Source organism: Macrobrachium nipponense, chromosome 4, assembly GCF_015104395.2.
Source record: "Macrobrachium nipponense isolate FS-2020 chromosome 4, ASM1510439v2, whole genome shotgun sequence".
Lineage (NCBI taxonomy): Eukaryota > Metazoa > Arthropoda > Malacostraca > Decapoda > Palaemonidae > Macrobrachium > Macrobrachium nipponense.
In genome coordinates, this window is record NC_061100.1 from 8,634,223 (window position 1) to 8,658,959 (window position 24,737).

General features: G+C 38.2%; 1 pseudogene; it reads right to left on the bottom strand.

The window, feature by feature from the left end:
- Positions 1–24,481, bottom strand: part of LOC135210696 (protein lines-like) — a 75,589-nt pseudogene extending 51,108 nt beyond the window's left edge.
- Positions 24,482–24,737: the final 256 nt, after the last annotated feature.

The following is a 24,737-nucleotide window of genomic DNA, read 5'->3' on the forward strand; positions in this document are numbered from 1 at the left end:
ACTGGTAATAATAATGATAATACTATTAATAATAATATGTAAGTAATAATAGTGTGCTGAAAAGACGATCATTTTTGTGATAAGAAAACCGAGTATTGCTAATGATAATAATGATAATAATAATGTAATAATAATAACAATGGGAATAATAATAATAATAATAATAATGATAATGATGATAATAATAGTAATAATAATAATGAATGATAGTACAATAATATTAGTACTAATAATGACACTGATGATGATAACCTTTCATCATCATAATACATCGATACTTATAATCAATCACAAGAAAATACTATAATAGAATAGTAATACTATTGTCATAATAATAATGATAATAATAATAATAATGATAATAATAATAATAATGATAATAATAATAATGATAGAAATAATAATATTATGATGGTTTAATAATGATGTTGACGATGATAACCTTGAATCACTATGATGTTTAACCATCAATAATACACAATAATAATATCATAATTTTTTTTTATTATACTACTACTACTACTAGGCCCCCATCCAATAATAAGCAAGTGCAATGTGAAGGGGACTTACTCGATCAGATTGCAGTCTGTTAGCTCCAAACATCGCTACCAGCTGTGACCCTCATCCACTACTATACTACTACTACTACTACTACTACTACTACTACTAGTTACTACGACTATTATTACTATTTCTAATAATGTAAAAAATGTGCACGACATCACTATGCTCACATCACTGCAGAGGAAGACATAAGTGACTCAAATAAAGAGTAATTTAGACAAAATAACAGCACAACACAACGGATAATCGTAAATTAAATCTCCCGCTATGATCACTGAAGGTAGATTTAAACATTGGCGGAGATTGTAAGCTGTGCGGTGATTGGTCGATGCTTACACGGCGCCTAGGGGAAAAACGCTCATTGGCCTAGAATTCGCTACCCGCCAAAGTGACGCGCGCTCTCATTGGCTTAATCAGCGCTAGTGATATGCGTCTATCTGGTCCTCATGAAGCGTCCGAGCGGCTGCCAGCACCGCTCGAAGTCATGTTCTTTCCTGTAGCTAATATCGATAATTCCGACTGTCCAGTAGGGAATTTCGACCGTATGTAAATGGTGGAATGGCTAGAAATGCCTCAAATACACAGAGAAAAGGTTGTCAAATCTACCAGTAGCATAACTCCAAATCCGTGGAAGTGGCATATACGACTTTCTGGTTCTGGGGCCCTCATATGATGTCCCCTAAAAAAAACATCTGGACAGTGAAATGGGTAAGAGTTTTGACAGCAAGGTTGGAGAAAGTGATATATGAAGAAGAATGAAACAATTATAAGTAATAGAAATAGGATGAGAGAAATTTAGAGTCAAACTGAGGAAAAAACAAAAAATTCCCCAGTTCGAGAGCCCTCTTGCCCATCACCACGCTTCAGCACGGGAATGATATGCCGTGAGGAAGCGCAATGACTTCATCAAGGCATTCTCTCATTAGAGGGCCACTTTGGAATAAATCTCACTACATACCAGTTTGCTTAGTCATTGGACATATCTGATTCATCATCCAAAGCCTGCCATTTATTAATGATAATAGTTTTAAAAACCTTCAAATCATCCTGTCTCATGATTTGTAGGAAGAAATGCTCTTGATCTGCAACTCAGGGCAGCAATTGAAAAACACCAAGTATTAAATCTAAATTCAGGTAAACAGAATAGGGAGACAGCAATATTCAGTGTTACTTAGGGGTCCAGGGCTGGGGCAAAAGCCCTGGCCATGTAAGGGCACGGCACCTGGTTAGGACAGTAAGGTCTGATAGATCAGGACAGAATTCTAGGAATTGTTAGGATTTCTCACGCCTTCCCATTCCTACAATGCATCTGTCCCTAAATTCAATAAGTCCATGGGATTGTGATGTGACAACATAAAATTTATAGTAAGCTGTACAAATTAAACATAAGGAAATATATTTATATTTCTCAAAATGCCTTGCTTGTTCACGCACTGAACTATTGGCAATTATCCTGTCGAAAGGCCAACACCATAAACAAATAATTATCAATACTGTATAAAAAAGAGCATGAAAACTGTATAAAAATATATGCAATTACTGATCATAATACAGTAGGGGCTATATTTCTTTGAGAAGCACACATGTTTTCAATGATAACTTTTGTTTTGTTACAGCTACTGACAACAAGTATGCAGCGTTAGATGTAGCCTCTGGTGTGGCATGTGAGAATGGATTACCCAGAATGGTATCAATATAATCATAAATTAACGACAAATGAAAACCTTTAAATGCTGTTAGGCTTGAGGGAACGCCCACTTCAACTCTCTCTATGCCTTTTGTGTACTATATGTCATCAGATTTCCTCATCTACTTGAAACTTGCAAACAAACAAGACATATCTTTTATTTAAAAGATTACTGTTGTATCTGTCATGGTAAAAGTACAAACTTTTACCTCTTTTCAGGAAGGTGTTGTAGCAACGCATATACTTTACTGTATCATGGATTCCAGTGTTAAATATTAAATGGTGCAACACAACACATGGACTAACTGGTGACAGTTGGTGAACTGTAATGCTGAATACTGTATCTCCCAGACAGCTACTAACTGGCTGTAAAAATGAATGGTAACAAAAAAATTAACCTTGTTTGTTCTGCAAACAAAATTCAACATATATTTCTTCATGCTCATATTTATATTACGTATAGATGATGTCTAATAAGGCATATAATTACTTTTTTTTTTAAGGATGACCACTTGTTAGATGGTCACAGGAAATGATGAACAGAAATGTTTGGATAAGCAATGGCTATAGACTTTGGTACATCCTCCTGCCTAAGAAGTATCAAAGCAAAGATGTGGATGATTCTTGAAAGGAGAACCAACTGTTATTTCCATAATGATAAATACAGAGTGATTTTCTTTGATATTGGACATTCCTCTGCCAAAAAAAAAAAAAAAAAAAAGTTACCCTGTACAACATTTGAAAGCCTGAGTACATGCAAAGCAAGGCCCAAAAGCAATACACCATGCTCATGGTATAAGGCAATTTTTATATATTGTACCACAGAATTTTACACACAAAAATAAGACATATCAAACTGATATTTACCCTTTCCAGGACCAAAAAGGGATTTTGACGTGGGAAAAATCTATTTCTGGGCAAAGGGCCCGTGTCGCCCAGTGAAATAGGTTCCTTTAGCACTATTTCTAAGGTAAAATATAGTTTTAATACCAGAGAACCGCTAAATTGGAAATGCCAGAATATTCTGGCTCGCTCACCTTTATTAAAAGGCGTCGGTATGGTTTCTGGGGCGAGTGAAACCACTACCACGGGTCCTTCTCCAATTAGCCTCTCCTACCTCAAAAAACCTCAAGAATAGGGGAGCAGACCTACGGCTCACTACCTGCTACCGTGTAGCTAGCGCCTGTGACGTCATTCCTTTGATAGCACTACTACGCTGCACACGCGTTTTCTTTTGCTGTGTTGTGTTTCTCGCTTTTTGGAATATTACTTCACCATGGATTGTCAATCTGCTTCTGCATTCAAGTTAAGTACTGCTATTATGGTTGACACTATTTAGGGAATGCCTTTGGCCTTTTTTTACAGAATTATTTAGGTTTTTCTGAGTCGTCTGCGAGTCCAACACTCAATGAATCTGATCTGAACTCTCTGTAGGCTCTGTGAGCTTCAGATTCGTTATTGAAAAATACCCAAAATTCAAAAAACCCATAATTTTTGCCAAGTCTATTCCTTACTTCTTTTACTTTACCAAATTTACTAAATTCATTAAATACTGTTTCATAATTCCAGTCTAAAGGGACTGGTTTCACATATAAAATGTTTGTAACAAGGAGGTCCTTTGAAAAAGGCTCCAAAGTCACAATGGAGGAATTAACAGAATTTTCCTTGTCCTTATCCTTGCCTAAGTCGTCAACAGAAGGTTTTAATGTCTCCATAAGACGTAGAATTGACGACCATCCTCACCCTCCACCAAATCCAATGAGAAAGTCCAAATCATGTCCAAAACCAATCCAAGTCATCAACATAAAATCCATGCCATATAGAGGGAGGAAGCAAAAGGATGAAAAGTTTTAGTAAAAGGAAAAGGGCTGACTTATTTAGTTGGATCAACAGCTGGGCACCAAGGCCCAGCAAGAAAGTAGTTCCCACCAGGCATCAGGGCCCAGCTGCTGAACCCTAAGCCCCCCATCCTCGGCAAGGCTTCAGCATCTGGGGGGATAAGGAGGAGGAGTAAAGGAGTTAAAGGTCCCAATGTTCAGTTGGATCCACAGCAGAGAGAGTAGGCGTAAAGGGGCATACTCTCTCTGCAGTGGATCCCTAAGCCCCCCACCTCGTCAAGGAGTTGGGATCAGGGGGAGCTTCTTTGATAAAAGAGATAATGTTATTAATGCATGCGCTTTCTCCCAACAGTTTTGCCATGCTACAATTACCCCCTGCTCCACTACTATAACCTAAAAAACGATTCCTAAGTTCCACCAGACTGGGACACTCAACCAGCAAATGCCTAACGGTTAGTGGAACTAAGCAATCGTCACAGAAGGGCTCAGGTCCCGAAAGAGACCGTCATCCTCTCTCGGGACCAAGCTCAGCAAGTTTGGATTCGTAACCTTGACGAATGGCAGTGTGTAAACACTAAGGTCACAGCCTTCAGGAGTCCATTCACTATTTTTACTGTTGATGAGGACACTCCAATCCCGTTCACATCTAAAGTGGCAGAACTCACTCTGCAGGCTGCAATATATTATTCGTACACTACACACATGATGGATGACATACCTTATGATCATCAGCACTAACCTAAAAGGCAGTCATGTTTTTGCAAATAGATTTATTGACAAATATAATGACAGAGCTGCTAAATATTGTGCTTTCCAACAGCAGCCAAGCTCCGTCAGAAGAAAAGCTTCTGTTCTCAGGTTACGGAATTATACTGTTGACTGTAAAATGTACTCCAAAATTGTAAACTGCAAAAAGTACTCCAGAATTCTGTTTTGGGTAGCCTTAAGTTTGCAAACAAACCTAATGACAAATTTAACGCCTAATTTACATTATTAGTCTTGCATATTTGCATGAGTCTAACAACTAGATCTTTTCAATATGAATTTTTGGTTTGGTTCGTTTACTTGAATACCGCAACTCGAAATTGGAGATTTTATGCTGTGCTTTCAAGTCTCTTAAATCACTAATAAGAAAATCAACCTATCGCAAGTTTACTCCTTAAATCATTTAATAAAAAAATTAACCTATCGCAAATTTACTATTGCTAAGATATTTATCATCTATTGTCAATGTTTTAGCTTTCATTCCCATGGGACTGGTACTAAACAGTGCTCATGAGAATGACAGTGGTATCAAAATAAAAAATTACCAATCTTTTAGTGAAAAGGAAAATAACATAGTGAATCAAATGAAGTAAAATAAAATAAATAAATAAACATGCTGGAGAAAAATGCAGGCCCTGTGGTGTGCAACACTGCCAAAATTGAGCATGTATAACTTCAAACTTGAATAACGTAGAAGGTTTTCATTTCAAACTAAAATTAGGGGTGGGAGGAATAAATAGTACGTAATATAAACTAAGTAAGGGTGAAGCTAATGCCATCTAAATCAATAATAATAATAATAATAATAATAATAATAACAGAAGCTAGAAACAGCACACATAGTGAGAAAAGTGATGGACTCCCAAGGAGGCAGGATGCAACCCGGAACCCCACACTATAAAAACCACCCAGTCGAATAAGGATGACTGTGATACACCAAAAAATGAGCAAATATCACTTACTAATCCTTTTATTTTTGTAATGTCTCATATGTACGTATATGGGCATTTTCTGTGGAGGCCTGTTATATAAGTCATATTCCACTTACTTACTTTACTTTATCTTCCCACCACTGGCCAGTGGCATAAGGCTGATACAGTTCCTCTTCATCTGTGTCTATCCCGAGCCATTTCCCTTGCTTCCTCTAGGTTATGGATTTCATCGTCAAGATCCCTGACAATTATGTCTATCCACCTCGTTCTTGGTCTACCCAGCGGTCTTCTTCCTTTTTGTACTACTTTCAGTCATCTCCTGGGGTCTCTATTCCCATCCATCCTCTCAACATGTCCAAACCATTTCAGCCTGATACTGACTGAGCAGGGGCATTGTCCAACACCAGCAGACATTTCATAGGGAGGTGCTTCTCTTCCAAGAATTTCTTCACTGTCGGGCTGAAACACAGATTTACCCAATCGGTGAACAAAAGCCTTGTTACCCAGGCTTTCGCATTAGCCCTCCACATCACTGGAAGCTTCTCCTTAAGCACTTTGTGGGCCTTGAAGGCTCGAGGAGTCTCCGAATGATACACATGTAGGGGCTTCACCTTGCAATCCCCACTTGCATTCGAACAAAGTGCGAGCGTAAGCCTGACTTTCATAGGCTTATGCCCAGGTAGCTTCTTCTCTTCCTCAGTGATGTACGTCCGACGAGGCATTTTTTTCCAAAAAAGGCCAGTCTCATCACAGTTGAAGACTTGCTGAGAACTGTAGCCTTCGCTAATCGTCATCTTGTCGAACGTCTTAATAAAGGCTTCGGCCGCTTTCGTGTCCAAGCTGGCAGCCTCCCCATGCCGCACCACCGAATGGATGCCAGTCCGTTTCCGGAATTTTTCAAACCACCCACGAGAAGCCTTGAAGTCTGGGGTTGGCATCGATGTCCCTTCTCCTCCGTCGTCTTCGGCCTGGGCAATCAAATTGCCGAAAATAGCACTGGCCTTGTGGCAGATTGCCGTCTCGGTTATCGTATTGCCAGCGATTTCTTTGTCTTTTATCCATACAAGAAGCAGCCTCCCCAGCTCATCGTGCACGTGGCTCCTCTTGTTGGACAAAATAGTCACGCCCTTGGAAGGTGTAGCTGCTTTCATGGCATCCCTCGCTTAAGTATGGTGCCTATTGTCGACGGATTTCGGCCGTTTTCCTTAGCGATCACACTCAACCGCATACCAGCCTCATACTTCTTGATAATCTCCATCTTTGTCTCCCTAGAAAGCATCCTCTTCTTTCTGTGAACTTCAGCAACTTACTTGGGACCCATGACTATACGTACATAATTAAGTTATTAAAGTTCTCACACAACATGTAAAGTACAAAGTGAAATCACTAACACGAACTTACATTAACAAACGAAATCGTATACGAATGAATGAATTCCGCATGCTTACAATAACGATGCTGCTACTGAGTGGCCAAAGAACCCCTTTATGTAGAGCATGATGGGGTAGATGCTGACCAATAGGAGAGCAGGATCTAACAGCGGTGACTAGCAGCAGGAACCAATGGGAGAGCCGGAGGATGTTGGCGAGTCTACTCAGTTGGCGGCGCGCAAGTTTTAAAATTGTTCTTAGTGGTCCGGGCGAATCTTGGGACTTTACAGCAACAACCTTTCGTAACCTGAATTATTTTCGTATGCAGAGGCAAAAAAATCTTCGCATTTGCTTTCGTAACTTGAATTTTTCGTAAGTTGGGACTTTCGCATGTCGAGGTTCCACTGTACTTCAAGTTTGTTATTACTGTATTGTAGATTATAGTATACAGTTATATTAGATATGAAATCTAATTTTTGTCTGCTCCTATGAAAATACAAACCAATCTGGAATCATTGAAAACTGACAAAGAAGACAAATGGATAAGAGGGAATATCCTTCACAAGCTATTGAATGATTGATTTATTAAAGATTATCAGGCGTCACAACTGCTAATGGTTATTGACGCTACTACAATAGAATATACAAAGCATATGTATGCATATCCAAACGATCAAATGCATTCCTATGCACATAAATACATACACATGACAAAATTATTAACTTAAAATAAAAAAACATTAAAAACTCATTTAAATAAAATAAAATAAAATTCACAAAAGAAAATCCCCATGATAAATAAAAAAAAATTAAAAATTGTAAAACCTATAAACTTACAAAATAGTAAAAATTAAATTTTATTTAAAATACCAATGGCATTAACAAAATTAAACAGGGCGCTTTCAGTAAAGTCTGCCCCTAAAATCTTGGTAAGGGAAAAACCATCTTCAGTTCCCCTGTAACATGGAGGAAAGTACCTCTCTCTCTCTCTCATCTGAAAGACTGGGGCACTCAACTATCAGGTGCCTGACTGTCACTGGTACCAAGCAGTCGTCACAATACGGCTGATGATCCCCACTCATCAGAAAGCCATGTGTCATTTTTGTATGACCTATTATAAGCGACAGAGTATTACTTCCCTTTGCCTACTCATGAGAATACTTCCAGAGAAAGTGGTTGTAGCTATTTCTTTCATCTTTTGGTTTTCCAGCTCCATGCAAATTTCAGGAATCAAGGAATGCTGATTTAATGACTGGATACATAAAATTTGTAGGGAGTGCACACCATATGTTACTTTGGTTGACAGCTGTTTTGGCAAGTGAGTCTGCTACTTCGTTTCCTGCCACACCGACATGTGCAGGGGATCAACAGAAAGATACTTTCCTACCACTAATCTTAAGCAACTAAAGCCACACTAAAATTTCAATAACGATAGGATGGTGTGAATTAAAATGACCAATAGCTTGCAAGACTCTCAGTGAATCGCAACATAAAACAAACTGTTCTCCAGAATGACAAGCAATCTCTTCAAGGCCAGTTAGGATTGCATAACACTCTGCTGTAAAAATGGATGCCTGATCTGGTAGCCTTCCACTCTTATTAAAATTGGGAAATACAACTCCATGGCCAATGCCTGTGTCAGACTTGGATCCATCTGTAAAAACTATGAGTGAACCATCATGGTCCGCTAAATGTTCTAAAAAGGAGATGCGCAGAATCTCAGCACTCATTTCTTCCTTGCTACCAGTGAAGAACCTGCAGTGCTCCACAGAAGGAAGCTTCCAAAGGGGCACAACAGAATACTTGAACGGCCAGACTTTGACCTTTGGAATGGAGTAATCCTCTAAAATTTTTAAAACTGTATTGAAAAGGTTTTGGATAATGCAGATTATGTTCATAAAGGCTAAAATATTTATTATTAAAAACTGCTTGGCAAGTTAACGAGTCAGGAATCCTCTGGATTCTATGCCAGTATCGAACAAGTGATATCTGACGACATGAATCCAGAGGCAGTTCCCCTGAATCTACCAAAAGGCTTGGGATTGGAGATGATTTAAAGGCACCACTTGCAATCCTAATTCCTGCATTATGTACCGAATCTAATATATTTAGTTTTGATTTCGAGGCTGAAGAGTATACCTCACAACCATATGCTAATTTTGATGCCACTATGGCTTTGTAGAGGATCATTAGGTGATTCCTATCTGCTCCCCAAGATGTATGGGAAAGCACTGTTAAAACATTCAGAGCTTGCATACACATGACTTTCAGATCTTTTAGGTGAGGTACCCAAGCCATTCTTTTGTCGAACAGTAATCCCAAAAAAACGTGTCTCTTCCTTACATGATATCCTCTGATCATGTACGTAGAGGTCAGGATCAGGGTGTATACCTTTAATGTGGCAGAAATGTACAGCAACAGTTTTCGATGCAGAGAACTTAAAACCCCTTTTTTCTGCCCATTCCACAATTTTGTTAATAGCCAGCTGCATTTTTCTCTCAGCCACTGCTATTCGTGAGGCTGCAAACGATAAAGAGAGGTCATCAACAAAGGAAGGAAAAAAAACATTATATCTTTAGGAATCACAGAGGCAATGCCGTTAATGCAAACACTTACTTAAGGTTCTTTACAGCATGCCTTTTGGCCCCTAGCTGCAATCCCTTTCATTCCTATTACTGTACCTCCTTTCATATTCTCTTTCTTCCATGTTATGTTTCACCCTCTCCTAACAATTGATTTATAGTGCAACAGCGAGGTTTTCCTCCTATTACACCTTTCAAACCTTTTACTGTCAATTTCTGTTTCAGCACTGACCTTGTAGGTCCCAATGCTTGCCTTTGGCCTCAGTTCTATATTAAATTAAATAAACAATTCAATTCAACCTCTCTTCCCTGAATAAGTTTGTGTTACAGACTACAACTCAAGATAAAGATTGCATTATCCATGCTGGAATCCATCAGAGAGGACGACTTCATGTTTTTGATAGATCTGAAAAATATGTAATTTGAAGTAACCATTCATCAGAGCTTTAAATACCTACACTTTCTCTGCAGTGGAACCATCCACCAGTTCATGCTGTTATGCTTCAGATTGGGGACAGCTCAGATTCAGCAGCAAAGACAGCCTACCAGTAACTCTTAAGTGAGCAAGCTCAGGGATATTAAGTGGCTCAGTTCCTGTGCCAACAGGAACAACCAGCCCAGCTTTAGCAGGTGGTACTGGGATGTCTGTCATCTCTAACGAAGCTTCAGTGGCAACTGAAGCAGTCCTGGAGTGCCTTTTGGGATCCTGGGATCATCATCCCGACTTATTCCTCTTAATTGAGAGGTCAAGGACTTCACCTGGTGGACAGACAACCGTCTCAGAAATGTATTTGTGGCAAGACATATTGAGGAGAGGGTGGGATGCACCTGAGAGGGTTTGTTTCAGGAGTGTGGCCGTAGGATTTACCTCATATGCACAGAAACATGCTGGTGTTGATGGGCAACAACACAACCATGTGGTGGCCTTCATTAACAAATGTGGAAAGGGCCAGTGTCTTTGGACCCTCTCAGTAAGCACCGAATATGCAAATGTGGGCCCAAGCTGTTAAGTTGACTGCAAGGTACATTCTGGGCAGGCACAATGTTACTGCCGATTAGCTGTTATCCGAGTTAGGTTGTGGGGAAGGAGCGCTCTCTTCATCCTCAAATTACTAAGACATTAATAAAGTAATGGGGTCTCATATTCAGTTTTCTGTTCTCCAGTTCTGGTTCCATAGGCAGTGATGGAAGATCTTTTTCACCACTCTTGTAACAACCTGAACATACAATCATTCCCTCTGATCAGACTTCTAAACAAGGTGATAAACTTATTTATCACCTAAGGTCTTTAGAAGACTAGTGGCTCCTCATTTGCAAGCTGAATGGTGTCCCAATATGCTGTCTCTACTGGTCTAGGCACTGAAAGAACTACTCCTTGGCCCTCCCACCTGTGTCAACCACACATTCACAGGTACCATCAGATGATTTGCTCCTTGCACCCTCACACTTGGGGGTTATCCAGCATCTCCAGAGGTTTTTCTTGCAGGGCTGCTGCAAGGAAGATGTCAGAGTCCTTTTGCTGTTCATCAGAGTAAGTATCCAAGGGAAGTAGGCTGGCATAAGGCCAGCTTAATAAAAAAAACAACTTAGACCATTTGTAATTGCTGTTATAAACAGGGTATCTCTAGAAGAGGTACCCTTTTACATCTATTCAGTAAATTGCAGGCTTCCTTGTTCAACCTTGGCTGAGACAAGTTCTATTCAGTCTCTTTAGTAATGGGAATTACCAGTCCACTATGGCAGATTTGCCTTGCTAGTGAAAAGTTACTAGTCTTTCCTCAGGAACTCAAGCACTCTCAAATGCTATTTTCCCTGTTTCTATGGAGCCTTACCAGTGCCTTTCAAGCCTGTCTCAAATTAAAGACAAAAGACCTTAAATTTTAGTAGACTTACCTTGGGCCTTGGCAAAAAGGAGGGAGTTACATGGCCTGACATAGTATAACTTAGCACTCTGAATAGTGAGATCTCTTGCTCTCTTTCATTCGTTCCCAAGTCTATGGCAAAAATTTAGGATCTGTCTATTTCTGACGAGATTCTATTTTCTCAATTCCTTCTCTCTGGGACTTTATTGGTGATCTGAATGAGATGCTGCTTTGCCCAGTACACACTGTTGAGTACTATCTGAAAAAAAACCCACTCCCAGAGACCTGAGTGCAGAAGGCTTTTCATTAACACAAGTAAGTGCATGAAGGATGTCTACAAACTTCCCTTCTTTCTGACTTTACAAAGATATCAGATGGGTTTGAATCTCCTCTAAGGAAGAGGGCAACCTCCCTGCTTGAAAGCTTATGAAGTCAGGGTGTCTGTTCATCAGTAGATCAAAACTTCCCATTTACCTTTGCTGAGACAATCTCCTTTCAAGCTGCAGTAAAGGGCTGTTGCTCAGCCTATCACAGGTTTTCAAGCTGAAGGGGCTCCACCAATCTACTCTGGTGGAGTTGTCTATGCTTATGAGAAGTTTTGAATAATCTGCTCTCCTCAGGAACTTAAGTACCCCTGAGAGGCACTTGTTCCTGTTTCTATAGGGAGTACCTTCAACCCTGTCTCAAGCTGAAGGCAGAAACCTCTACTTCATTTAGCTTTGGCAACGATTGAGGATCTGTCTGTTTTAGACCAGAGGTTTTGCTTTCTCAATTCCTTCCCTTAGACTTCATTAATGGTGATCTCAATGAGATAATGCTTTGCCCAGTACATGCTGTTAGGTACTTTTTAACCCTTAAACGCCGAAGCGGTAAAAAAAAAAATGTCTCCCATGTGCCGGAGGTGTTTCAGAGTGAGCGCGGAAGCGGAAAAAATATTTTTTTCAAAAAATCGCAGCGCGCTTAGTTTTCAAGATTAAGAGTTCATTTTTGGCTCCTTTTTTTGTCACTGCCGGAAGTTTAGTATGCAACCATCAGAAATGAAAAAAATTATCATTATCATATATAAATAATGCAATATATGATAGCGTAAAAACGAAATTTCATATATAATTGTATTCAAATCGCACTGTGCGCAAAACGGTTTAAGGTAAAAAGTTACTTTTTTTTGTTGTAATGTACACTAAATTGCGATCATTTTGGTATATAACACATTGTAAATCAATCAAAGCAACACAAAGAAAATATTATCACAAAATAATGCATGAATTCGTAACGCGCGGACGTAAACAAATATTTTTTTCAAAAATTCACCATAATTCTAAATATTGTCCTAGAGACTTCCAATTACTTTCAAAATGAAGAAAAATGATTGAATATTACTATACTGTAAGAGTATTAGCTTACAATTGCAGTTTTCGACCATATCTGACGAGTTAAAGTTGACCGAATGTTGAATTTTTTTATATATATATTTTTTATATGCAATTATTTCGGAAATAAGAAAAGCTACAACCTTCAAATATTTTTCGTTTTATTCTACATGAAATTGCGCACATTTTCATATATAAAACTCTATGAAATGCCTAATATGAAACGGAGCAAATATTCCGAGAATGGTACGTACGTATTTCGGAGATTTGTGGCGGAGAATCCGCGCGCGGAGGGAAGGAAAGATTTTTTCTTAAATTCACCATAAATCTAAATATTTTGCTAGACTTCGAATTTGTTTCAAGATGAAGATAAATGACTGAATATTACTAGACTGTAAGAGTTTTAGCTTACAATTGCGTTTTTCGACCATTTCGTAGAGTGAAAGTTGACCGAACGTGGTTTTTTTTGTCTATTTATCTTGTGATTTATATGCAATATTTGAAAATGAGAAAAGCTACAACTTCAACTTATTTTTAGTTGTATTCTACATGGAATTGCGCACATTTTCATATATAAAACTTTATGTAACGGCTAATTTAAAATGGTGCAAACATTACCACAATCGCACGTATGATTTTTTCGGAAGAGTTACCGCGCGGACGTAAAGAAAATGTTATTTTTTTCATAAATTCACCATAAATCGAAATATTGTGCTAGAGACGTCCAATTTGTTGCAAAATTAAGGTAAATGCTTGAATATTACTAGAATATAAGCGTTTTAGCTTACAATTGCGTTTTTCGACCATTTCGGTAGAGTCAAAGTTGACCGAAGGTTGAAATTTTGGCAATTATCGTTATTTATATGAAAATATCTCAAAACTGATAAAAGCTACAATCATGAGTATTTTATGGTTGTATTCTATATAAAAATGCGCACATTTTCATATATAATACTTCATGTAACGGCTAATTTACAATGGTACCAAAATTATGTCAAAGTGAAGAAATAATTTCCGAGATGTGTCACAGATACTTTTTAGTGCGGCAAAAAAGAAATTCGCGCTTGCGCGCCTGCGTATCAATTGTAAACAAAACAACACCTTGATCCGTGAACTCCCAGCATCCCCCAAGGCGCGTGATTCAAGAGTTTTCGGCTGGTAGGCCTAAAAGTATTTTTCCGCGAATTTTTAAAAAAACTTTTGTATGTCGACGTAAAATACGTCCAGTCGGCGTTTAAGGGTTAAACAGAATGTGGAAAAGCTCAAGATCTGTCTTTCAGACAAGAGGTTCTACAATTTCTCAATTCCTTACCTTGAAACTTGGTTGGTTGTGATCTAGATGATACTGCTTTACCTCTTTCCTGCTTGAGAACTTACAAGTCAGGCATGGGTTTGTCCAACACTTTTCATAAGAACATTTAAGTTTCTCAGGCAATGAGGGCAATGTATCCAACTTTGTCAGACTACCTTTACCTTCTTCTACCTGAAGGATGTCACCCACAAGTCCTCCTTAGACACAACCTTAGGACCTGTGATTCATGCCCAACAAGTTGTGTTGGCAACCACATTCTGTTTCGGACAAGAACAGTATCTCATCCAAGTACTAAGAACCTATTGTGAGTCTACAGGAGCGATAAAGTTCCCTTATATCAATTCCCCTCTTTAAGCAGCATCTAGCCCAAAGTACAAGCTGTAGGTGGACAACATACAGCTGAGTACACTGGGGACATCTTGTCCTAGTCCTTGTGACTAGCTGGTGTGGCCCATGTCCACTTTTATAAAGTGGTGATGGAGGACATGGTAGAGTTTGATCCAGATTCCCTCACTTGGTAAGTCTCTTACAGATGTCATAGTTCATTCTCCTACAATTTGCCCTCATACTTACAAAAGTACATACCTTCTTGTACTGCATGGATCATGACGTCCCCTGATTGCAAAGTAAAAGGAGCATGGCAATTCTGTGACTGTTCTCAATTCCAATCAATTATGGAAATTGGCTTCCTTCCTAAGAAGTAAGTCTCCTACATAAAAGGCAATAGTTTGCACAGGCAGTCACTGGTTATCGGCAGGGGTCCCCTTCTCTGCAGGGTGCTGATAAGCAAAAACTGCCATTAACCAACTTTTGGCAATTTTAGGCTCCAAGTTTTGGTTAATGGTGCCACTGTTAGGTATGTTATGGCACCAAAATTCTATTATCAGCACCTTATGACGCTGATAACCGAAAACTGGCTCATTATGACACCATAAATTGCCATTGCCATTTTTTTTTTTTTTTTTTTTTTTTTTTTGCTAGACAAGAGCCTTATATAAAACTGGATCGCCATTACCAGAGTCCCCCAATAACCAGGGAATGCGTATTTCCATAGAAACAAATAAATATAATAAGTTATTTGTATTTTTCATATGTATACTGTGTTGGTGTGTAACCACCACACTATATACTTATCCAATTATAGATTATACCTGTATTCACTAAACAGGATACGAAATTCACAAGGTGTGAAATCGTACCACAACCTTAAACCACAGTGTGCAAATCAATTCAGGGGTGAAAATAAACACTTGAGAAAAATAACTTAAATTTAATACATAACTTTTAGGCAGAAATCACACCTGAACCTCTATAATACAAAAATATATGAATAACAAGCACACTTAAATAGTCACTAAAAACAAATCCCAAATACTCAACTAATAACGGACCGAACACATTCAAACATAAAAAGGAGGGGGCCTCCAGAAAGGAGGATAAAGACAAAAAGACAGAATAACCTAACAAATACACGCTAATATTCCTAATAACTCTCTGTATGTTTTAAAGTTCTCCAGTTTCAAGGCAAGGTACGACTCCACGTCTGGAGGGACAAATCAAGGTGATTATCAGCGCTGAATCCAGAAATGTTAAACAGGTGGCTGGCAAGTATCAAAACTGTCCACTGAATACGACAGCAGAGAAACATTTGCGAGAGCTTATCAAATGTAAATAATTTACCTTGGGACAGAGAGGTCCCTTGGCTTTATAAACTGAACCAAAGGCGTTAAGGATAAATCCTGAAGCTGCAGACTGGGAGATCCAAAAAGTAAGTAGGGGTGAATAATCTCCAGTCCAAGTACATATGCAGAGGCCAATAATCAGTACCAACGGACAATCCAAACAGCGCCCAAGCTAAGGTCCAGGAAACAACTGGCTCATATCACCACCGAAGACTTTCATCTCCCCACTGGTCAGCAAGAGCCGGGGGGTTTGGCGGGGGAGAAGGCCACTCCCAGAGAAATCCCCAATATGGAATTTGAAAAGGAGGATTAGTAAAAAACATACAACAAGCCAAAACACCGGAGAGGAGAAAACTAGCAATTACCATTCTTTACTAATTAACAGTGAAAAAAAAATCTAATACATTATCAAAAATAATTAATACATCATTCACCTATCATTAACTGGCAACAAGATGACACCTCCTCTCCAAAGAATTTTTTTTTTCAAAAAAAAAAAATTAAATAACATTCTAAATAACGCAAAAATATGAAATAATCATATGCTGAAACAAATACAATCAAACAACATAAATACAAGGTTTCATTCATAGCTGAAAAAACCAAAATTCCCATTAAGAAAATTGCACTTATAAAACATGACAAAAAAAAAATAAATGGGGGTTGGGGTGGCAAAGAAACAAGGATACAGCTACAATTAAGGCACCCAAATTATCAAAATATCATTAATATACACCAGAGGATTTACTACACTGAAACCTCACAAACCAACTCAAAAAAAAAAAAAATTCCAAAGAACTACAAGGCTCTCACATGAGTACATACTTTAGAGCTACACTGTTTTAAACCGGATTCCACATATCTGTTCATAGGTCATAACTATTTTACACACTCAAAGTTGTTTCACTTTGTTTCTCATCGCTCATTATAACAATGTTCAGCGAACAATAGTCCTGTCTAGAAACACCATGACAACACACTAGATCACTATAAAAGCGTCCTACCGAATACATATACCAAAACTGGACAACACAGAGAAAACCAACACAGTTTTTCCCCTGTGCAATCTCAACACTCAAAAATTTCGTGAAGCGTAGTTATGCCTGAAATAAAGAGTGCATGGATAAGTAGCTGTCAGCTAACAATGTAAACTCTCCGATTAGTACCCTAACCAAATTAATCACCCCACCGTATTGCACATATGCCAATGATCAGTAAATACATACCACCATCCTTGTATACCACCATCTCAGTAACAACTTTACGATATTAAACTTATCGTGTCCTATAACATCATTCCATAACGCATTTTAAAAGCATCACCAACCTTCATTAAAATAAACATTGCCACAAAATATGAACACCGAGTAGCACCTTTTACCTTCACCTGTGGTCGTAATATTTAATCAATTTCTTTTAATTTTAGCTTCTGCCTTTACTCAACTCCTGTGAAGGAAAATTCTGATTAATACATATTCGTTATACAATCAACTACTCTTTGCAATAAAAAAAAACCTAAGCACCTACTTCAACAGCACACATACAGTAATTAGAACGATACAGATACTACCTTAATATCCGCATAGCCCCTCCACAAGAATTTCTACTCAACGCTCGCGAGAAAGAACATCGGCAAACAATGTTAACTTTTCCAGGGATATGTAAAATTCCAAATTCCACTCCTGAAGCAGGAGACTCCACCGCATCAAACGTTTGATTTTTATTCTTGTACTGCTGATGAAGGTCATGGGGATTATGGTCCGTCATAATCTTTATAGGAGTTCCTGTGGAAGAGAGATAAACCTGGAAATGATTAATGGCTAGCACTACAGCAAGAGTCTCCTTCTCCACAGTAGAATATTTACGTTGGGCAGAGGACAATTTTTTTGAAAAGAATGCGACAGGGTGGGAAATTCCCCTGTTCGTCATTCTGCAATAACACTGCCCCTACTCAAACGTCACTTGCAATCCGTGCGCGAGAGAAAAAGGAAGGTCAAAAATCAGGAGCTCTCAAGACAGGATAATTAAGAAGTACCCTTTCAAATTATCAAAAGCCCTTTGCGCTTCGTCAGTCCAGACAAAAATTACCTTCTTTCTTAGGAGATTCGTTAAAGGGTCGGCGATGTCAGAAAAATTCTTAACGAACCTCCTGTATACCCAACTAATCCAAGGAATTTTCTGACATCTCTCCGACACCTAGGAATTAACATTTTTTCAATACAATCAACGTTAGCTTGTTTTGGAGCAACCTTACCATCACCAATTTCATGACCTAAATATACGACCTTTGCTTTTGCAAATTCACTTTTCTTAAATTAATCACCAAACCAGCTTTCTTCAATATTTCAAACAAGGCCTTAATACGCTTTAAATGTGTTTTCCCAATCATCACTATAAATAACAATGTCATCAATATAAACGACGCACCCTTCCAAACCGTACACCAACGTATTCATCAACCTTTGAAAAGTAGCGGCTGCATTTTTCATACCAAACGGCATACACGACATTGAAACAACCCTTGAGGTGTTACGAAGGCTGACAAGGCCCTTGCTCGTTTCGACAAAGGAACTTGCCAATACCCTTTTAATAAATCAAAATTTACTATATATTTAGATTTACCCATCCGATCAATGCAATCTTCAATACGAGGTAATGGATAACAATCAGATTTAGTCAACTCATTAATCCTTCTGTAGTCAATACTAACCTAAAATCTCCATCGGGTTTCTTTCTTTTCCAATACAACAGGAGATGACAAGGACTTTGACTATGCTCAATTAGACCGTGTTTTAACATATAATCAACCTCCTTAGCAAACAACTTCACTCTTGAAAGGATTTAACCTGTAAGGAGATTGTTTCACAGGCGTGGCATTACCTACGTCCACGTCATGCTCAAGGACTGATGTCCTTCCTGGGACGGACTCTGAAAAACAATTGTTTATAATCACACACCAACTTCTTCAGAGAACCTACGTTTCATCAATACAAATGAGAAACTGAACTACCAAAATTTTTGTTTCTAAAGAAGACATATTACCTGATGGCCAGTTACCATCATTACCATATTTATTCTCATTACGTTCTTCCTCTGAAAAGGAATAAAGGTTATTACATGTAATAATCTCTCCAATTGTTGCCACAGGAATACCTTTCTCCCGTTCCATATATGCCTTCAACTATTTATATGACAAAGCTGAAAAGGTTTTCCTTCTCTCAGGAGTCTCTACTAAATAATTAACATCAATAATTTTTTTCAAAATTTTCCAAGGACCTGAAAATGAAGCTTTTAATGGATTACCAGGAAAAGGTAACACACCAACACCTTGTCGCCTTCAGCGAAGTACGAGTCTTGGTTTGCTGTCAAAAAAGTACTTCATTCTTGTTGACTACACAACATATTTTCACGAGCAAATTCCCAAGCCTCATCATTTTATCACCCAAATTAGTCATGTAATCCAACAAATTAATATCAGGAATGTCACCTTCCCATGACTCTCTTACGACATCAAGAGGACCACGAACACAATGTCCGAAAAACCAAATTGAAAGGAGACAAACCTAATGATGACTTGGAGCCGACGAAAAGCAAACAAGAGATATGGTAATTCTTTATCCCACTCAGAACCGTGACTTAAACTATATTTCCTAATCATCGATTTCATGGTTTGATGAAACCTCTCCAGAGCACCCTGACTTTCAGGATGATAAGGAGATGAAGTCACATGTTTATACTAACTCTGCCCTTTTCTCTTTAAAATACTTGCTGACGAAATTAGTACCACAGTCTGATTGAATTATCTTAGGCATCCCAAACCTGGTGAAGAAATCAATTAATACCTCTACAATCTTAACACTTTTTATGGTACGTAGTGGTATTGCCTCAGGATATCGAGACATTTTATCCATAATAGTAAAATATATTCATTACCACTACGTGTCTTGGGCAATGGTCCAACAACATCAATAATTACCTCTTTAAAAGGTTCAGAAACAAGGGGGATAGGACATAGAGGTGCTTTTGGTATAGACTGATTGGGCTTACCCACCTTCTGACAAACGTCACAACAACTATTGACAAACTTTTTTACGTCTGCCTTCAACTTGGGCCAATAATAATTCATAAGCAACTTCCCCGAAGTCTTATGAATGCCAAAATGACCAGCCAAACCACTGTCATGTGCTAATGATATTAACTCATTCCGTAAACAAAAGTAAACAAAGGTACCATTATCTCAAAATTTCATGATCAATATTATCAGCCTCCATAGGCCTACTCAACCTATATAAAATATTATTAATTATCTTAAATCTTGGAACAGTTACATCAGACACCTCACCTGACTCAATGGGGAGATCCCGAAAATCCTTTTTCTGAGCTTTAATAAGCTCTTCAGTAGTCCAATTCAATTTGTCCTTCCAAAATCCAATATCCTCCCTACAACTAACGCTATCACTACGTTCTAAACTACTCAAATCTACATCTGTTGCTGCTCTGCAGCGTCAACAACACTAGCTCTAGAACGAGTAACTACAGCAATTTCATTATTTAATCAAAATTGGATTATGTTATTTTTATAAGCCACATCATTTCCTACCACTACATCCACGTCCTTAACAGGAAAACTTATTCACAATGGCCAATTTCAATATTCCTGAAAAGGAAGGACATTTTAAATGGAAATTACCGATCGGATAGGACTCGACCGAATCGGGAAAACCAGACAACAACACAAACTCTTCATAATCATGGACAAAAACAAATCGCTAGGTAATGCTTCTCGTAAAATCAACGATGAGCGGCACCAGTGTCTCGCAAAATACGAACCTCTTTAACTTTGGATGAATTCACAGACGAGACACTACCATGGACCAAATACCTGTTTAAAGCAATTGGATAGTCATTGTTCAGCCGTTCTCGTTTTGGCGGGATCGCTCTCTCTCTTTTCAATGCCATAACTGGTCTTACCATTAGCTTGCAGGGGACTTCTTGAAGGCAAAACATGACTTTTTACATGGCCCTTTTATTACAAAAGAAGCATGTCATGCCTCTCAACTTTTCAGGATTATAAACATTATACCCCTGTTACCACTATTAGGAGAAAAGCGATTATTATTGGGAGAAAAGCGATTATTATTGGGAGAAAATTGATTATTATTCATTATTCTGCCTCCTGGGTTGACTCCTATTAACAAAATTAGGCCTACCACAAGCATTATTATTATTATTATTATTATTACCGCTCCGGCCCGTTCTAATCCAGCCAGACTTCGCGTGATTAATCACCCCTAACTCATTTTTATGTGACAAATAATATTCGTCACTTGAACAATGGCAACCTCCTGTAACGTCTCTATTTTCAAGTCCTCTAAATGTACTTTAGTTTATCTGGTACACACCGCTTAAATTCTTCTACTAACAATAACTCCTTCAACTTGTCATAATCATCACTTCTTTGGATTTGAACCAGTCCTCTGCATACTGTTTTTTCCCCCCCTAGCAAAACTCTACAAATGTTTGTTCATTGCCTTTTTTGTAAATTTCTAAACCGCTGGCGATAAGCCTCCGGCACCAGTTTCATAAGCCTTTAAAAAAACTATATGGCTTTCACATTTTCATAGTCCGAGGATAAAGATTCGTCCAAGGTCACATAAACTCTCTGGGCCCTACCTACTAACTTGCTTTGGATAAGGGTGGTCCAATATTCCCGTGGCCATTGCAACCTAGCAGCTATCCTTTCAAAGGATACAAAAAACTCAGCGACATTACATTCCTGAAAAGTAGGCACAAATTTTAAAGCCTGTACCAAATTTATAACAGGCGTTACAGATCTACTGGGAGAAAGAGGAGAAGGGGGTTCCAAACCCTTCATAGCAATTTCATGCTGTCTTTCCTTTTCTCTCTCCTCCGCCTTAAACTTTTCCATATTAAATTCCAACATTTTCAATTCAATTTGTTTGTTCAACACTTCTGCAGTTAGCTCCTGCTTAACCTCCTGATCACCATCTGGTTTTACATTTTTGACACACTCATAAATTTGTAACAATAATAATCCTTTCTTTACAGAGGCATCAAATTCTATCTCTAAATGTAGAGCCACCTGCTCCAACTCAGGCCTTTTAATTTCTCTGCGAGCCTTGCTTGCCACCCCTCTCCACTCAAAAGTTCAATTATATTAGCCACCTCCATTATGACCAAAAATCACAAAAAGGAATACTTTCAAAAAAACCTAACTCACGAAGAGGTGTAAAAATGTTGCCCAAAACAAAACCCCTAAAATTAATTTTGCACACAAGTGAATACACACAGGCACGAAAAATCCTGTCAAACGGTCGCCAGTTTGTGATGGCGTGTTAACCACCACACTATATACTTATCCAATTATAGATTATACCTGTATTCACTAAACAGGATACGAAATTCACAAGGTGTGAAATCGTACCACAACCTTAAACCACAGTGTGCAAAATCAATTCAGGGGTGTGAAAATAAACATTGAGAAAAATAACTAAATTTAATACATAACTTTTAGGCAGAAATCACACCTGAACCTCTATAATACAAAAATATAGAATAACAAGCACACTTAAATAGTCACTAAACAATCCCAAATACTCAACTAATAACAGAAACCAACACATTCAAACATAAAAAGGAGGGGGTCCAGAAAGGAGGAGAAAGACAAAAAGACAGAATAACCTAACAAATACACGCTAATATTCCTAATAACTTCTCTGTATGTTTTAAAGTTCTCCAGTTTCAAGGCAAGGTACGACTCCACGTCTGGAGGACGAATCAAGGTGATTATCAGCGCTGAATCCAGAAATGTTAACAGGTGGCTGGCAAGTATCAAACTGTCCACTGAATACGACAGCAGAGAAACATTTGCTGAGAGCTTATCAAATGTAAATAATTTACCTTGGGACAGAGAGGTCCCCTTGGCTTTATAACTGAACCAAAGGCGTTAAGGATAAATCCTGAAGCTGCAGACTGGGAGATCCAAAAAGTAAGTAGGGGGTGAATAATCCTCCAGTCCAAGTACATATGCAGAGGACAATAATCAGTACCAACGGACAATCCAAACAGCGCCCAGCTAAGGTCCAGGAAACAACTGGCTCATATCACCACCGAAGACTTTCATCTCCCCACTGGTCAGCAAGAGCCGGGGGGTTTGGCGGGGGAGAAGGCCACTCCCAGAGAAATCACCAAATATGGAATTTGAAAAGGAGGATTAGTAAAAACATACAACAAGCCAAACACCGGAGAGGAGAAAACTAGCAATTACCATTCTTTACTAATTAACAGTGAAAAAAAATCTAATACATTATCAAAAATAATTAATACATCATTCACCTATCATTAACTGGCAACAAGATGACACTGGCAACAAGATGACAATACAAATCAAACCCTTTCATATACTTTAATCCCACATCAACTGCCCCACTTAGTCCCATAGGCTGAAGGAAAAAATAGTGTGTTGGTTGACAAGAAAGGGATCCTACCCAAATCTCACCCCCGTCTCCATCAATTAACTATCATGCTACCATGTTTTCAACTGCAGTTAATGTCATGCTGAAGGATACGCTAATATAAAAGGCTCTGGTTTGTATAGTACCTATGAAAAATACAAATTACTTTCAAATTTGTTACCTCACAATTCATTTAAACTTTATCAAGAGACAGCCTGGTAGGAGAGAGAGAGAGAGAGAGAGAGAGAGGAGTAGAGAGAGGAGAGAGGAGAGAGAGACGAGAGAGAGAGAGAGAGAGAGAGAGAGAAGTGAGAGAGAGAGAAAACAAAAAAAAAAAAAAAAAAAAAAAGTTCAAACATGATTCTTATAGTGTTTGAAATGTCAGATTTGTAATAATTACCAATGTAAATAATTTGCTCAACGAAGTGCGGAACGCCGAAAGTCTGTCTTCAGCTATTTCCTTAAGGATGGGAGTTGAGGTAGCATCATCTGATGATCTAGACTGCCAGACTACAGTGCTCCTAACAGATGCTGGTGTTGGTGATGTTGGGCCTCCTTCATCAGCACTCTCAATGCCATATGGATCATATCCTAAGGACAAAATGAAATAATTAGCTCTTACAAGCTGCTTTGAAGCATTTCTTTTACTGACACAAAAGTTTAAGGTTTTATTTATCACATTAAAGCTCCTTGAAAATTTTATACTTGGGTTCAAACGCAATCGAGTAAATTTCTTTGATTTTCCAAGAAAATTAACATTTGTTGATTATAATGGTATTGACATTCATACAAAAAATGGTCCACTATTGAGTGTTATTTAATATTTTGCATGGTAATAAGGATAAGTCCACAAGTTCTGAATGCATATGTAGTCGAAAAAGTTGAGGGATTTCTTTACTGTGTTAACAGTCATTCAATCATGATATGCAAATACACGCACTTTACTAACCTTCTTCACCAGGCTTCTTTTTCGGTTTCTTCTTCACCCTCTGTCTCTGTGGCACTTCCATCATCATCCCTACGCCTTTTCTTTTTTTTCCGATAACCTGAGCAAATACTTCATAAATCAATAAATAAAAAAAATTTCATGATGACTAAGTAAAAATTAACATTATACAAAACATTGAGAATATATACAAGGAAAAAGTAAATTATGATAAATGTTGTCAGCTCAATATTCATTTACTATGCACCTGGCACTGAAATGGCAAGCGTTGTACTTTATTTTTAAAATGTCATAAGCTACAACCTATCAGTGAATGTAGTTGAGAGAAATTACCTGATTTTTTGTCCCATTA